Genomic DNA, 11,661 nt, shown 5'->3' on the forward strand with positions numbered 1-11,661 from the left:
ATTTGGGTTATTTCTAATTTTTGTCTTTTACTAATAAAGCTTCTATTATCACTGTTTTGTAAGTCTGTTTGTTAGATATTCATTTTCACCTCTCTATTCTTGGATAAAAACCCAAGGATGGAATCGCTGGATTATACAATAGGGTATAGGTGGCCTTGTTGAAAGTGTTTGGATGTGCATGCATTTCTCATGTGTGTACTGGCATTTGTCTATGTTCCCTTGTGAATAGTTTGCCCAAGCCTTTTGCTCATTTTAAAAAATTGAACTTTTTAAAATTGCATTATAAGAATTCTTAAACACGTCTGATTCTCGGGAAGATCACATAGTCGAATAGGAACAGCTTTGGAGTGCAGTTCCCAGCGAGAATGCAGAGGATGAGTGATCACCGCATTTCCAAATGAATTTTTACTGCCCACAGACCAGGAGATTCCCAGGCAAAAAAGTGCCACAAGTCTCCAGCATGGCTGTTTCAGTCGGCGCAGTGTATCTCTGCATAAAAGCTCACACAAATCTGGGTGGCCATTTCAACTGGCACCTGGAACACCTGGATCACAGAGTCACCCATTCAACTGAACAAAAGGAGGCTGAAACAGGGAGCTGGGTGATCTGGCTTGGCGGGTCCCACCCCACAAAGACCAGCAATCTGAAACATTCTGGATTGAGAGCTTCACAGCAAGCACAGCTGGACCTGGGATGGTCCAGCTCTGTAGGGGGAAGGGTGTTCGCCATTACCAAGGCAGTCCGCCATTACGGAGGCAGTCCACCATTAACGAGGCAGTTTGCCATTACAGAGACAGTCTGACATTACTGAAGCAGACTGCCACTACCAAGGTAGTTCTAACTATACCTCTATAAACAAAACTGCAAGGAAGTTCACACAGCAGCTGGGCAGAGCCCACAGCAGGTCAGCAATGCCTCTGCTGACAGACTGTGACTAGGCTACTTCTTCACTGGGCAGGGCATCTCTGAAAAAAGGCAGAAGCATGTCAGGAACTTATAAATAAAGTCCCACATTTCCAGGACAGAGCACCTGGGAAAAAAGGTGGTTATGAGTTCCGCTGCAGCAGACTTAAATGTACCTGCCCAGCAGCTCTGAACAGAACAACGGAGCTCACAGCTCAGCACTTGAGCTCCCACAAGGGACAGACTGTCTCCTCAAACAACTCCCCAACCCCTGTATATCCAAGAGACACCTCATAAAGGAGAGCTCAGGCTGACATCTGGCGGGTATCCTTCTGGGACAAAGATAACAGAAGAAGAAACTGGCAGCAACCCTTACTGTTCTGCAGCCACTGAAGGTGATCCCCAGGCAAGTATGGTCTGGAGTGGGCCTCCAGCAGTCCTGCAGCAGAGGGGGCTGACTGTTAGAAGAAAAATTCAAAAACAGAAGGAAATAACTTCAACATCAACAAAAAGTATGTCCACTCAGAAACCCCATCCAAAAGTCACCAACTACAAAGACCACAGGTAGATAAATACACAAAGAAGGGAAGAAACCAGCACACACACACACACAAAAACATCTAAAACCAGAATGCCTCTCCTCCTCTAAGGGATTACAACTCCTCACCAGCAAGGGAACAAGGTTGGATAGAAAATGAGTCTCATGAATTGACAGAAACAGGCTTCAGAAGGTGGGTAATAAGAAACTTCTCTGAGCTAAAAGAACATGTTCTAACCCATTGCAAAGAATAAGAACCTTAAAAAAGGTTTGACGAAATGCTAATGAGAATAAACAGCTTAGAGAAGAATATAAATGACTTGATGGAGCTGAAAAACACAACACGAGAACTCTGCGAAGCATACACAAGTATCAAGAGCTGAATTGACCAAGCAGAAGAAAGGATATCAGAGATTGAAGATCAACTCAATGAAATAAAATGAGAAGGCAAGATTAGAGATAAAAGAGTGAAAAGAAAGGAACAACGTCCCCAAGAAATATGGGATTATGTGAAAAGACCTAATCTATGTTTGATAGGTGTACCTGAATGTGATGGAGAGAATGAATCCAAGCTGGAAAACACTCTTCAGAATATTATCCAGGAGAACTTCCCCAATCTAGCAAGGCAGGCCAATATTCAAGACCAGGAAATACAGAGAACACCACAGAGGTATTCCTCAAGAAGAGCAACCTGAAGGCACAGAATCGTCAGATTCACCAGCATTGAAAGGAAGGAAAAAATACTAAGGGCAGCCAGAGAGAAAGATCAGGTTACCCACAAGGGGAAGCCCATCAGACTCACAGTGGATCTCTCAGCAGAAACCCTACAGGCCAGAAAAGAGTGGCGGCTAATATTCAACATCCTTAAAGAAAAGAACTTTCAACCTAAAATTTCATATCCAGCCAAACTAAGCTTCATTAGTGAAGGAGAATGAAATCCTTTAAGAACAAGCAATTGCTCAGATATTTCATCACCACCAGGTCTGCCTTACAAGAGCTCCTGAAAGAAGCACTAAACATAGAAAGGAACAACCAAAACCAGCCCCTCCAAAAATGTACCAAATGGTAAAGAGCATTGACACAATGAACAAACTGCGTCAATTAATGTGCAAAACAACCAGCTAGCATCAAAATGGCAGGATCAAATTCACACATAACAATATTAACCTTAAATGTAAATGAGCTAAATGCCCCAATCAAAAGACACAAACTGGCAAATTGGATAAAAAGTCAAAACCCATCGGTGTGCTGTATCTAGGAAACCCATCTCACATACAAGGATACACATAGGCTCAAAATAAAGGGATGGAGGAAGATTTCCCAAGCAAATGGAGAGCAAAAAAAGAAGCAGGAGTTGCAATCCTAGTCTCTGATCAAATAGACTTTAAACCAACAAAGATCGAAAGAGACAAAGAAGGACATTACATAATGGTAAAAGGATCAATGCAACAAGAAGAGCTAATGATCCTAAATATATATGCACCCAATTCAGGAGCACCCAGATACATAAAGCAAGTTATTAACGACTTACAAAGAAACTTAGAACTCCCAGAACACAATGAGAGTGGGAGATTTAACACTCCACTGTCGATATTAGACAGATCAACGAGACGGAAAATTAACAAGAACATCCAGGACTTGAACCCAGATCTGGATCAAGCAAACCTAATAGACATCTACAGAACTTTCCATCCCAAATCCACAGAATATACATTCTTCTCAGCACCACATCATACCTACTCTAAAACTGACCACATAATTGGAAGTAAATCACTCCTCAACACATGCAAGAGAACAGAAATCATAACAGTCTCTCAGACCACAGTGCAATCAAATTAGAACTCAGGATTAAGAAACTAACTCAGAACTGTACAACTTCACGGAAACTGAACAACTTGCTCTTGAATGTTGACTGGATAAACAATAAAATGAAGGCAGAAATAAAGATGTTCTTCAAAACCAATGAGAATGAAGACACAATGTAGCAGAACCTCTGGGACACATCTAAAGCAGTGTCTAGAGGAAAATTTATAGCAATAAATGCCTACATGAGAAGCAAGGGAAGATCTAAAATCAACACCCTATCATCAAAATTGAAAGAGCTAGAGGAGCAAGATAAAAACACTCAAAAGCTAGCAGAAGACAAGAACTAACTAAGATCAGAACAGTACTGAAGGAGATAGAGACACAAAAAACCCTTCAAAAAATCAATAAATCTAAGAGCTGATTTTTTGAAAATATCAACAAAATAGACCACTAGCCAGATTAATAAAAAAGAAAAGAAAGAGGAATCAAATAGATGCAATAAAAAACTATAAAGAGGATATCACCACCGATTTCACAGAAATACAAACTACCATCAGAGATTACTGCAAACAACTCTATGCACATAAACTAGTAAATCTGGAAGAAATGGATAAATTCTTGGACACTTGCACCCTCCCAAGCTTAAACCAGGAAGAAGGCGAAACTCTGAATAGGCCAATAACAAGAGCTGAATTTGAGGCAGCAATTAATAACTAAAAAAAGTCCAGGTCCAGATGGGTTCACAGCTGAATTCTACCAGACATACAAAGAAGAGCTGGTACCACTCCTGAAACTATTCCAAGAAAACTTCAGGCCAATATCCATGATGAATATAGATGCAAAAATCTTCAATAAAATACTGGCAAACCAATTGCAATAGCACATCAAAAAGCTTATCCATCATGATCAAGCAGGCTTCATCCCAAGGATGCAAGGCTGGTTCAACACACATAGGTCTATAAATGTAATTCAGCAAATAAACAGAACCAAAGACAAAAACCATGATTATCTCAATAGAAGCAGAGAAGGCCTTTGACAAAATTCAACAGCCTTTATGCTAAAAACTCTCAATAAACTAGGTATCGACGGAATGTATCTCAAAATAATAAAAGCTATTTACAACAAACCCACAGCCAATATCATACTGAATGGGCAAAAACTAGAAGCATTCCCTTTGAAATCTGGCACTAGACAAGGATGCCCTCTCTCACCACTCCTATTCAATATAGTATTGGAAGTTCTAGCCAGAGCAATCAGGCAAGAAAAAGAAATAAAAGTTATTCAATTAGGAAAGGAGGAAGTCAAATTGTCTCTATTTGCAGACGACATGATTGTATATTTAGAAGACCCCATCGTCTCAGCCCAAAACACCTGAAACTGATAAGCAACTTCAGCAAAGTCTCAGGATACAAAATTAATGTGCAGAAATCACAAGCATTCCTATACACCAACAACAGACTTAAAGACCGTCAAATCAAGAACAAACTGCCATTCACAATTGCTACAAAGAGAATAAAATACCTAGGGATACAACTAACAAAGGATGTGAAGGACCTCTTCAAGGAGAACTACAAACCACTGCTCAAGGAAATAAGAGAGGACACAAACAGATGGAAAACATTCCATGCTCATGGTTAGGAAGAATCAATATTGTGAAAATGGCCATACTGCTCAAAGTAATTTATAGATTCAACGTTATCCCCATCAAGCTACCAATGACCTTCTTCACAGAACTGGAAAAAACCACCTTAAACTTCATATGGAACCAAAAGAGAGCCCACATAGCCAAGTCAATTCTCAGCAAAAAGATCAAAGCTGGAGGCATCACGCAACCTGACTTCAAACAATGCTACAAGGCTACAGTAATCAAAACAGCATGGTACTGGTACCAAAACAGATTTATAGACCAATGGAACAGAACAGAGGCCTTGGAGGCAATGCCATACATCTACAACCATCTGATCTTTGACAAACCTGACAAAAGTAAGCAATGGGGAAAGGATTCCCTGTTTAATAAATGGTATTGGGAAAACTGGCTAGCCATGTGCAGAAAGCAGAAACTAGACCCCTTCCTGATACTTTACACTAAAATTAACTCCAGATGGATTAAAGACTTAAACATAAGTCCTGACACCATAAAAACCCTAGAAGAAAACCTAGACAAAACCATTCAGGACATAGGCATTGGCAAGGACTTCATGATTAAAACACCAAAAGGAATGGCAACAAAAGCCAAAATAGACAAATGGGATCTAATTAAACTCCAGAGCTTCTGCAGAGCAAAAGAAACAATGATTAGAGTGAAATGGCAACCAACAGAATGGGAAAAAATTTTTGCAATCTATGCATCTGACAAAGGACTCATATCCAGAATCTACGAAGAACTAAAACAGATTTACAAGAAAAAAAAAAAAAAAAACCCATTCAAAAGTGGGTGAAGGATACAAACAGACACTTTTCCAAATAAGACATGTATGAGGCCAACAAATATATGAAAAAATGCTCATCATCACTGGTCATTAGAGAAATGCAAATCAAAACCACATTGAGATACCATCTCATGCCAGTTAGAATGGCATTCATTAAAAAATCTGGGGACAACAGATGCTGGAGAGGATATGGAGAAATAGGAACACTTTTACACTGTTGGTGGGAGTGTAAATTAGTTCAACCATTGTGGAAGACAGTGTGGCGATTCCTCAAGGACCTATAAATAGAAATTCCATTTGACCCAGCAATCCCATTACTGGGTATATATCCAAAGGATTATAAGTCGTTCTATTATAAAGACACATGCACACATATGTTCATTGCACACTGTTTACAATAGCAAAGACCTGGAACCAACCCAAATGCCCATCAATGATAGACTGAACAGGGAAAATGTGGCACATATACACCATGGAATACTATGCAGCCATAAAAAACGATGAGTTCGTGTCCTTTGTAGGGACATGGATGAACCTGGAAACCATCATTCTCAGCAAAGTGACAGAAGAACAGAAAATCAAACACCGCATGTTCTCACTCACAGGCGGGTGTTGAACAATGAGAACACATGGACACAGGGAGGGGAGTATCACATACTGAGGTCTGTTCAGGGGGACTAGGGGAGCAGGGAATTGGGGAAGGATAACATGGGGAGAAATGCCACATATAGGTGATGGGGATGCAGGCAGCAAACTACATTGCCATATATGTACCTATGCAACAATCATGCATGTTCTTCACATGTACCCCAGAACCTAAAGTGCAATAATATATATGTATATAAAGAATTTTTAAATACTCCAGAATCAGTAATTAAGTCACTTCTTTATGTTTTATGCATATTTTCTCCTAGTCTTTGACTTGTCTATTGATTTGTTTCTTACTGATGAATTTTTTTCTCACGGATGAAGTCCAAGGTGTGTCTTTTTCCTCCAGCCAGGTAGCCTGGTCAGGTCGCTTCTCAGGGAGCCACGTGGGCCAGGGCGGTGCAGCAGTGACCCACAGAGGCCAGTGCAGTGAAGTGGTTTTGAAACCTGATTGGAGAAACAGATGGTTCAGCTGTGAGAACACACGGCACTCCAAAAAACTGGTGTTCAACAAAACGCTTCACTCCCGGATCCACTGCAGCTGCGGAGAGCCGGATTCTCTGGCAGGCCCGCGCGCCGCCCCTCGCGCGCCCGCCCCCGCCCCCGCCCCCGCCCCCCACTCCGCCCCCACGCGCGCCTGCTTCTCTGTACTGGGAGCGGCTTTCTGAGGGCGGAGGCGACCACGAGAAGGCGCCGCGGGAGCCGGTTTCCAGGCCCGCTTGGCGCCACCAAGCGGCACCGAGGCGGCGCTGCGCCCTGACTGCCGGTTGGAGGCGGCAGGAGCTCTGGGGCAGGAGCCACTTTTAGGAGTTTGCGTGGTCACGAGGAGAGGCAGGGGGAGGCGACCTCGTCCAAGATCTGTCTGCAAGGGACCCTTCCCAGTCGATGTGAACACAGCCCGTGGAGCAACGGCAGCCCGGGAAGAGGAGGAGGGGCTGAAACCAGAGGCAGCCTGGGGACCCAGGTGTCCCTAGGCGACAAGCCCCCGGTTAGCTGGGCCCAGGGAGGCATGGGGGGCAGCAGCGACTGCGTGGGAATGGGGCGGTGCCCCCAGCTTGGGTTAGGGGCCCACGTTCCACCGGGCCAGGCGCAGGGCTGAGGTGCCCGACTCCTGTTTCGGTGAAGACAAAGGCATGGTTTGCTGGGGTAGGGGCTTGGGGACGGGCCAGGGAACGTGTCTGTGAGGACCTATAGACAGGAGGGTCGGCGTAATTCGGTCACCCGAGCAGCAAGGCATTCCGGAGTGGGAGAATTCCTGAGTCCTGGGGAGGAATCCTTGGTTACAGGGCTGTGGCCCTGAGCTGGAGCTGACTGGCCCAGCAGCATGGGCCGAGCACTTCAGTCAAGACAGCGCCGGCACCAGGGACTCGGGTCTGAGAGACCTGATGTATATCCTGCTCCAGAGCAGATCACAGAGGCCCGCATGAATCCCCAGGCTGAGCCCAGAATTCCATGGGTAGATAGATGCCCATGGGCCAGGAACACAGGCGGCCACCGTTCTAGGGCATCACACGGGGCCCACCTTGGCCAAATATCACAGGGGAACTTGGACGCCTGCATGGGCCACGGAAGTGCCTGCAACCTCACACTCAGCCCTAGGGCTCACCCAGATATTTCAGATATTTGTGGTTTCAGAGTAGAATATTGGGGAGTCAGTATCTGCTCTTCACTACAAGGGCACATCGCAAATATTTAAAAAGACATCCTTAGTCAAGGACAGAGGTAGCCAAGGCCAGCCTTCTCTGGGGAAATTAACCCACGACCCCAAAGCACAGGGCTGGGAGATGAGAGGGAATTGGTCTGTGTCTCCCCAGAGTGTTAAAACACTTCAGCGCTGGGCTCCCTGCCCCAGACTCACCTTCCAAACTCAAGCCAGAGGCTGACGAGCTGGGCTGAGAACCTCCCCTGCCTGCCCCTGTAAAGCCGCCCCACTGTCCCTGGAAATCCTTTGAGCTTCTTAGTCCCACAGCGTGAGTCTGCTCTGACTCAGCCCCTGACAAGCTCTTTCTCTTCTGTCCCTCTCACCCCTGTTGGTGTGGACACACCATTCCTTTGGCATGTCTGGTAGGGACCAGACCCCCTGCTGTTGTTAACATTCCTCCCTCTGCCTGGAATGTTCTTCCCTATCTTCTACCTGATAAGCACTGAGTCATCCTGTAAAACTGCTCAGCTATCCCCTTCCCTCAGGACCCTCCCCTGGCCAGCCCCACCCTGTTGCAGGCAGAATGCTTGGCGGTGGTAACAGACAATGTGGGTTGCTGACTACAAATCATTCCCCCTTTATTCCTTGCCAAGAGAATGCTGATTTTGCCCAAGTTGTCAACCCTCAGGAAGGTGACCCTAAGCAGACCAAGTCCAACACGCTAGCTCTACCCTCGAGAGCCTGAGACCAACATGGGTGGGCTAGCATGTGCCCAGTTCTGGCCTTGCCCTCATAGACTGCGAGTCAGGGTTGGGAAGCTCTTACAGAGTGGCCCCAGGTGCATCCTGCTGGCCATGCCATCAGAACCCCAAACAGCACCTGGAGTGAAGGAGCTGCCGAAAGAGTGGAGAGAGTCCACTTTGTCCTGTTAGATCCTTCTCGGAACTACTTTTATTAGGGTTGGCTGGGTAGGCTTTCTTCCTCAGGGAGCCTAAGGGGACCCAGAGAGTCTTTTCAGAATCGCAGGCCATCAAGGATGGGCTCAGCCTCTCTGGCTAGTAGGCTCTCCTGTCCCCAAAGTCCATACTCCTGCTTGTCGTTATTTATTCAAAAATATTCATCTACAGCCTTACCACCCTGAATGTGCCCGCTCTCGTCTGATCTCGGAAGCTAAGCAGGGTTGGGCCTGGTTAGTACTTGGATGGGAGACTTCCAGGGAATACCGGGTGCTGTAGGCTTAAAATAAAAAAAAGAAAAAAAAAGTAAAAAATATTTGTTGAATGACTGCTATCTATTAGGCCCTGAATGTTTAAAAACAAATCAAGTTCTTGCCTTCAAGGGGCTCACAGCTTTTCTGCAGGAGACACATAAACAGATGACATGTCATAACAGTGAGTGTTCCTAGATGCTAACAAGAGCAACTACTCTGTAGATCAAGTAGAAAACAAATGTATGAAAGGCTATTGGACGGCTCACAGAATTCTGTGTAGCACAAACACTATGCCTCAAATCATGCTGCAGGGCAAACTTGGGGCTCAGTATGCTGGACCATGTTCTGGCTTCTCTCCCAGCCAGTGTTGCAATGGAAGAAAAGGAATTCAGCGCCTAGGAAACGAAAAACATTGATTCGAAGATAAAGAGGGAGTATATGTAGATATCAACTCTTGGAGAGAATTAAAAAGCAACGATGTTAGAGCTACGGCAAGGCTACAAGCAGGGAATACCTATGGCAAAGGAAAACCATAGCTAGAAAAAGTTAAAGCAGTAAAACCAGATTTTATGCAGGACTATCACAATAAGCGTGGAGACCTCAATATACAGTCAAGTTCATTCTAAAAACAGCACGAACTGTCAAGACTTGGAGCCGTGGAGCAGGTGGGAGTTGGAAGATGGAAAATTACCAAGAGGAAACGCCAGAAGTGAGGGGGATTCTGGCTAAACTGACCTAACAAGAGTCCTGCTGACGACAGGCCAGGGTGAGCAGACATCACCTGGGAAGGTGGAGGATGAGGACCCTGATCAGATATTGGGAGTGGTCAGATATGAACAAGAGGGTTCTTGCTGAATTGGCTTACTGGGGTTCTTGCTCAAATTGGATTTTACGAGAAACTGCACAGATGGTCCTGGAAGGTTCAGGAGCCTGACTCAAGTTTGTTCAAGTAGAGAATCTTTGTCACTACTTCCTTACTTTTCCCCTATGCTGAAATTAAACTAGGCAGACTCCAAATTATCTTTAAAAACATAGGTGTGTTTTTAAAAAATCCCAAAGAGCAATTGCAAAAGCACCCGTGGAATGTGTCTGCTTTACCAGAAGTGCTCAAAAGGTTACTCCAGCAAACATGATTGGCAGGTGCTATGGATGCTGCTGGTGTCCTGGCCAGGTCCCCTTTGCTTCCTTCCCCAGGTGCCATAGGGGTCACCTGGTGGAAGCCAGCACGCAGGGCTGAGACCCCCTACACCCATGCTGCTCCACTTCTGACTCCAGGCAGAGAGAGCATCCCATCTAATCTGAGGAGACCTCCTGCTTCCAGGCCTGTCCCAGATTTCTCTGCTGGCAGGGAGGCAGAGCGGGGAGATGACATCCATTCTGCCCCACTGGGGGAGATGAGTCAACTTCGTGACTCAGCTTAAGCAGATTCCCTTGCTGGGCACATACTTGGACGTGACTGAATTTCCTGGGGAATGTCCTTGGCTGTGGCTCTTCCCAAGGCTCCTGTTTGGCCACTTGAGGCCTGGAGTGGGTTGCAAAAGAATCCCGTGCCCATCAAACCAGCAGTCAGAGGGGCTTACAGGGCCGAGAGATCCTCTAAGTCCTTTCTAAAGGGCTTCAGCAGAAAGCAGCTAGGCACTGGCTCAGCACTGAAAGAAAATCTGCACACAGAGCGGGACTTGAACTGAAAGAGGAAAAAGAATCCTCACCCGGGGCTGGGATCCAGGAGATGCACATGGATACAGCTGTGAAAGGTGGTTGTTAAACTCCCCCTCCTTGCTGTGTTATGGTCTGATTGTGTGTTGTTGAAGCCCTTACCCCCAGTTTGATGGTGTTTGGAGATGGAGCCTTTGGGAGGTAATTAGGGTTAGATGAGGTTATGAGGGTGGGGCCCTCATGGTGGTATAGTGACCTTATAAAAAGAGCAGGAGAGAGGGAGAGGACTCTCACCCCCACGACCACGGGTAAGCACAGAGGAACGATCATGGGAGGACATGTCAAAAAGGCAGGAAGGAAGAGGCCCTCCCCAGGAACTGAATTGGCAGCACCTTGACCTCAGACTTCCCAGACTCCAATCTGTGCAAAATAAATGTCTGTTATTTAAGCCACCTATTCATGGTATTTTGTATGTCAGTCTAAAAAGACTAAGACATGTTGGTGAATAGCTGCTGCATCCCCAACACCCAGGAGCCTCCCCTGGGGCCCCACAGACACTCTGTCATCCAGCACTGAGGGTTGAGGCCTGGCCCTGCAGGGGCCACTCAAGCTCTGCTCCCTCGCTGCAGACAGCAGCCATTCAGGTGAGTGGGTTGTGCCACACCAGTTGTTAAATATTTTGAGCACCACTTGTAGATGTAAAAACAGTCCCTGAATTCTTTGCCACTCTTCTCATTGACAGATGGGGTCTATGTTCTCTTTCCTTGAAGCTGGGGAGGCTTGCGATGTCTTCAACTGACAGGCACTGGGGAAGTGATGCTATGTGACT

At 45.7% G+C, this 11,661-nt stretch overlaps 1 non-coding gene across 1 annotated transcript; it reads left to right on the forward strand.

The window, feature by feature from the left end:
- Positions 1-9,085: 9,085 nt before the first annotated feature.
- LOC135274105 (5S ribosomal RNA) lies at positions 9,086-9,204 on the forward strand. Its single transcript, XR_010341913.1, has one exon. It is a non-coding gene; the product is annotated as a 5S ribosomal RNA (ribosomal RNA).
- The last annotated feature ends 2,457 nt before the right edge of the window (positions 9,205-11,661 follow it).

Source organism: Aotus nancymaae, unplaced genomic scaffold (genome assembly GCF_030222135.1).
Source record: "Aotus nancymaae isolate 86718 unplaced genomic scaffold, 86718_ANA_hifiasm-v0.15.2.pri h1tg000010l, whole genome shotgun sequence".
Classification (NCBI taxonomy): Eukaryota; Metazoa; Chordata; class Mammalia; order Primates; family Aotidae; genus Aotus; species Aotus nancymaae.